Raw genomic sequence first — 6,300 nt, forward strand, 5'->3', positions numbered from 1 at the left:
CATGAAAGAACACATCACACAATGTTCTCTGATCCAACTACAACACAAAAGCCTGTACACATCCATCCCTTAAGAATGATCATAACAACCTGTAACTGGGCACAGAGGAGAATCTTAAAGTCTGCCGCCATGTCCTCTCAGCTGTCTCCCCGCTCCAGCCTCCTCTGCCTCTCTCAAACTTTTCTCTCCGCCCATCCCTCCTTCTCATCCAACGCCAGGCCTCGTTCTATCTTGAACCTGCCTTCACCTGCATAATGACATCAACGTATAATCATCTGCTATAGAAACATTGCTTACGGTGATCAAAGGCAAATTCCTACTGCATACGAACAGATCTGTAAAGAATCATTTGTGTGTGGAAGCATCACCTCTCACTTTAAAGTCTAGGGTCAGTGACCTGAGGCAGGGTTAGCAGATGGACGTCTGTTAGAGAGATTGGGATTCTGGATAGATTCCGGCATAGCAGGAGATTGACCTCAAACTGCAGAAGATGGTCTCATGAATCTGAAGAGAGGAAACTAACATGTGGCAGGACTTAGGATATAATTAACAGGATGCTTGATTTGAGCGATAGCTGAAACAAGATAGAGTTTTTGACGTGGGTAACTATTCTTAAACAATTCAGTCTCCCAGAACATTACCGAGGAATACCACAAAAGAAAAACCTCCACTTCAGGCAACATCATCCAAAACAGAACATGAAAGACGACAGAACCAATGGGCACAAGACACACACACACACACACACACACACACACACACACACACACACACACACACACACACACACATCTTAGAAAAGACACAATTAGGTTCATGTATATCAGATCTATCCTCCTGGCTCGCAGAGGACCAAAGACTGGCTTTCTTACAAAATGGTTCTACTAGAAACACGGGACCAGATATAACTGAAAATATTCCAGTCAGGAATGAATGACTGGGACCCTAAACTGCCATTTAGTTTGCTTTGTCCTGTAGGATAGAAATCTAGCCCCCTCTATGGAATGTCATGGTGACCCCCGAGACAGTCACAGCCTCTCCTGATCCAGTATCCTGCTATTTCTGTTCGTATCAAAAGTAAAACAACAACAACAAAAAAAAATGAACAAATGATTTAACCTCTTTTAAAAAATCCCCATTTACACTTAAAAAATGGGATGAGGTGGGATTCCCTCACCTTTGAAATATGCTTCTAGAGCTACTAAAAAATTCGCATTTACAAAATTGTTGATACAAATATTCCTCTGCGTTGTACAAGACGGGAGGCAGGGATCACTGACAGAGGTGATGGATGCTTAGAGGATGTCTTCTTTTTCTCTTCCTCAGAGGCTGGACTCTGGTTTTCCGTCTCTCCATTGTCTGCAGGCAGAACTGTAATTTACTGATCAGCCACTTCAGCCTGTTTACCCTTGCTCCCCTTCCCTTTATCTGCATTTTTTCTGTCTGATGCTTTCTTCTTTCCTGATGCCTTTTTTTGGCTTTGCGTCCATCTCGGCAGGGGCGGGCTTTGCCTACAGCGCCTCTGAGCAGCGCTTGGGCTCAGCCTTCGCCATTCCTTCCCTGTTAACCTTCCTCTTGCGTATCCTGGCAGCGCGTGCGGTGGGAAATGTGTGGGATCTGGCACGGAGCTCCACTGCTTAGCCTGCACCACACAAACTGCTGCGACCCATCACGGGGTTGGCGGGAGAACCACATTTAAAAAAAAATAACGATGCTCCCAGGCTCCTGTTCCCAGTCAGGTTTCTGAGAGCTACACCTACGTGTGGGCAGGAGTTAACAGAGTATAATCGCAGCTAATGCCAATGATTGGCCATGATTGGTAAACAACGCCTTTAAGAAATATTCCCCTTTCCTTTAAATATGCCAATATATAAGAACACGGACATTTCCCTTCCTAATTATCAGCTGTGAGATTTCCCCCTCATGTCCTGGTGTCTTCAGTGAAGGGAAGGCAGGCAAACAGCCAGGCAGCCTGCATTCATGTCAGCACGGGTCCTACTGAACACTGCACACACCCCGAGCACATTACACAGCAAAGAGCTGGTTGCTGTCGGAACAGAGCTTTGTCACTAGAAGGCCATGCTATAGCAAAGCCTCTCTCAAGACAGCTTGCACTGGCACTTTGCCCCCTGAGCCTTGTGGAACAGGACTCTGGTCATTTTTCACCCAGGCCATAAGGGGAGCACTTGGCAGGCTAGAAGAACAATAGGCCTGTGCATTGTTCAAGCACACCCTTCATTTACATGAAGGACTGCTTCCAGAGCCACAGGGGTAACCAGAACTGGGTCTTGAGTAGAACAATCACCAGCCTCCCTTTGCTTGATCAGCAGCCCGACTGGTAAAATAAGCAGGCCCATCTCCAAGTGCATTTCCCTAGGGAGACTCTTCAGGGTGTGAAGATGGTCCAAGGGCTCTCACATGTATGTTTACATATGTTAGCAAAGTCTGACTGAGGTGTTTGTAGCACAAGGAAGACGCTCCTGGAACTTCACCTGCAGAAAGGTATCTCACGTCCAGCGTGCATGGAGTCTCGGCTGTAAACACAGCATCGCCAGGGAATCAGAATGGAAAAGAACTAAGTTAAATTGGGCAGGCTGTTGTGAACATTTACAAAAATGGCCTATTTGCGAGTTCTCAAGCACCACAATGGCCCATGCAGCCGCAGTGGTTCTGCTGACCCCGATAGCCAAAGGGAGTAAACAGGCACGGGTCAGGCCCACGTTAGCTGGCAGACCTTTAGTTTGTGCAGTCAGGGACTGTCCAGGGCAGAGTACAGCAGGGATGATTTGGATCTTCTGGAGAGCTAAAGCAAGCTGGGAGTGGGAAGTGGCCACACATACCGGCCGTCCTCAGTCCAACAGGTGAACTACGACAGCCAAGTCGTGCCAAGGTCATCTTATGGAGAAGATTCCAGATGTAAGAAATGCTGCCTTCTGAAGTCAGAAAGCCCCATCCAGTACAAGACAGCTCACAGGGGTGGAGATCACAGATGAGATTGCTGTCTGAACTCTTCCTTCTTGGCCATACAGCCTGCCATAGGCTTCACAGGGAGCCATCTGGAGACCTGACTGAGTGGCAAGTACCTTACCTGTGCAGTTCAGGCTTGACCTGAACCCGTAAGACCATGTTCCAAATCTCTAGCCCTTTGGATGCACCACATGACAATGGTGGCCTGACCTCCTAACTTCTGGAACACAGTCAGGCTTCCTCAAATTCCTTAAGATACTAGCTCCCCATATGTGCCAGTCTCCTGCCTAAAACAACCGTGCAGAGCAGCATCTGTGGACCAACTCTCAGCTCAAGGAAAGTGTGGAGAGTCACATGATGAATATGCCTCCAGGGACGCCCTCCAGCTGCTGATAAGCCAAGATGGATACCTTAGACCCTGACTAGACCACTGTCTGTGCCTCAGATCCTGGCACTTGAATGCCTGTCACTGATGTGAATGGTTTGTAGTATCCAGGAGGGTCTTTGGACTCCATTCATAACAGTTTGTATAGTGGCTTCTTTTTCTCATGACTCACCCATGAAGAGAGAAGACCTCACATGTCAGAGACTCCCGCTAACTAGTGTCTTTCGGAAGACTTTGTATCCACACCCATATTTACACATGGTCACATACTTATGTACACACATGCACACACACATGAACACATGTGAACACACATGATCACATGCATACAGTCCAGTCCTCTGCTGTTTTCACACTATGTCTTTTGGAAAGTGACAAGACTCAATGTCTGCAGTGAAATCTCACTTCTGTGATTCTTTGACAGTTACTTACAGTGCATGCTGAGGGCTCTGAGAAGGGACACAGTTCTTTCTAGACGCCCTCTCTCCCTTCAAGAACAATTTCTGCTGCCCACATATGTGGTCAGATCTCTCACCCTTCAAAAGACTGAATCTTGGAGTAGTTTCCTGCAGCTTGTAGCCATGAGTTCTGCTGGGATCTGGACTAGTAGGATCCTGCTGGCAAATCACTTGGATTAATTTAAGGGTAAGAGAATGCTCTGTGGCCCCCTGCAGGATTATGCTGAAGAGGATTCCTTTGTAGAGCAATGAGGAAGCCTCTGGGCCTGGAGAGGGTTGAGACAGGACACAGTAGGGCTCTGCTGTGGCTTTAAAGACAAGGTCTCCGGATGCCCTAGCTCTCTGCCTCTACTGAAATGCTAAAGATGCTGATGATAACCTCTAAGGAGTCCTAAAACCTTTCTTGTTAGTTCTGAGGATTAAAAGATGCTGGCTTGGTGATTGACACCTGTAGCCTAACATAGGGGGATGAAATAATGTAGCCTGTGTTCTCTCTCTGCAGGAACTGCATGGCTCTAACATTCAGCCTGCTAGTAGAAGTGGCAGGAAGAAAAAGGGCCACTTTGAAAAGTGATTATAGTGTTTATTACCAAGTTATACAAAGTTTCCTGTGAAAGCTCTCTAAGAAAATGGGAAAAACAGAATAAATGCAAAAGGGGGATAAGGGAAAATTCTTCTTCTCACCCTTCTCTTTGTCCTCAGTACATGTACATCCTTTAGAATACATGATCACATGGTAAAAGTTGATCACAAGTTTACACATAAAATTTAAATCATAAATTGAAATAAGTTTACAACACAGAATGCTTACATGCATATCCATTAGGAGTAATTATCTGACTAAGCATTCATCTCCTGATATGGGACAATGAAAGACACCCTGGTTCCTGATGAGGAGGCTTGAACCCTGGAGACCCTGAGAGATGGTAGGCATTTTGCCTGACTCCCAGGGAAACAGGCCACTCAATAGACCACAGCCCTCCATAGATTTGTGACCATCAGTAATCTAAGAGTAATGCCTCAAGCCTCTTCATGTGACCACAGGTCACATGGGCTCAAGACAGATCTCCATTATAATGAGGTACCTAAAGGCCTGAAGGCTTAGCCAATGAATTTCCCTTCCCAGACACTCCTCTCTGCAAATTGTATTTTATCTCAGAACCGCTCTGAGAAGGGGTACGCTTTTACTCATCTACTTTCCGCCATGAGAATAAATGCCTTGAAGCCATGGACCACCTCTTTTCATCAGGCTGTGCTGTGGGGAGCCACAGAGAAGGCCTTCACCTACAGAGCTGCCCTCTAACCTCCCAAAGAAAGCTTCCTTGCACTCCCAGCAGCAGTGCCAAGAACCTCCAGCCTACCACACTGCAGCCAAGGACTATGCCCCTGGGACCAGCCAGAGCGACCCCTCTTGCCCCTCTCAGCCCCGGTCTAGACCCAGCCCTGCAGGACCCCACTTAGTCCTCAGCTCTTCTGTGTTGCCTGGGTGCCCATGAGCCTGAGAACCAGAAGGCCCAGCCTCCTTGCAAGCCTGGGGACCCCTGAGCCAGCTCCTGCTGTGCCCTGCACTCAGACTGTGCTTCCCCATCTCCTGACCGGGGTCCAGTGGCTTCCCACAGACCCACACCCTCCTGGCAGTGGCGTGGGGGAAGCATGGTCAAACTTCCTGTATCCCGCCTCCCAGAGTGGCCTGAATCCTGTGGCAGAGCAGACTGGAGACCCCATTAATCCTATAATCTGACACAACTCCACAGGTTCCTTGAGAGTTAAAAACCATAACTACGTTATTAGTTAAGTTTTGTATACATAAACCCAGTCGATATTTTCTTTTGTCCTAGCATCTATAATAAATCGTTAATTCCCTTTTTATGGCCTTCGGTTAATTGTTTTACAACCTCTTGGAATGTGCTCTGAGGAGGAGAGAGTCTGGTTACTACGGCAATTAACTGGTGATACATAGGAGACTGACAGTTCTCATTGAAGTTTTGACTACCAGAAAAGGACCTAACAGCGGTCCCACAACAAAAGATCTTAACAAATACTGATACAATTTTAGGAATTCTTCTAGGATCATCATTAAGAATTAAGAAGTCATCTATGGTCTATATGGCATCACTGCAATACAGTTCATCTTTGTAGTTCTGTAGAGATCCGTTCAAAAGTGGTGGGTGGGCTAATACCTAGTGATTCTTTTTTATATGATAATTCAGGAAAAGCACATTACTAGCAGGAATCTTTTCTAAAACAATTTTCTCCTTGGCCTTGCCTATCGGAGCCTTGTCATAGATATCAATCTAAGGGGACGTCATTTCAGGAAGATCACCTGCTAGTTATTAGCTTGTTGGCTACCGATGAAGCAAATTGATGGTGACTAGAAGAAACAGACGGGGCGATGGAGAGCAGCAGGTCCTTTGAGAGCAAAGAGGAGAAACAGCTCCCCTCACTGGGGTAGGGTCTGTCTTCTGGGTGAGGAATGTCAGCCTATAGTCC

General features: G+C 46.7%; 1 pseudogene; it reads right to left on the bottom strand.

Moving 5' to 3' along the window:
* Positions 1-1,216: 1,216 nt before the first annotated feature.
* LOC116896100 lies at positions 1,217-3,126 on the bottom strand (annotated as a pseudogene).
* Between the last annotated feature and the right edge of the window lie 3,174 nt (positions 3,127-6,300).

Source organism: Rattus rattus, chromosome 3, assembly GCF_011064425.1.
Source record: "Rattus rattus isolate New Zealand chromosome 3, Rrattus_CSIRO_v1, whole genome shotgun sequence".
Classification (NCBI taxonomy): domain Eukaryota; kingdom Metazoa; phylum Chordata; class Mammalia; order Rodentia; family Muridae; genus Rattus; species Rattus rattus.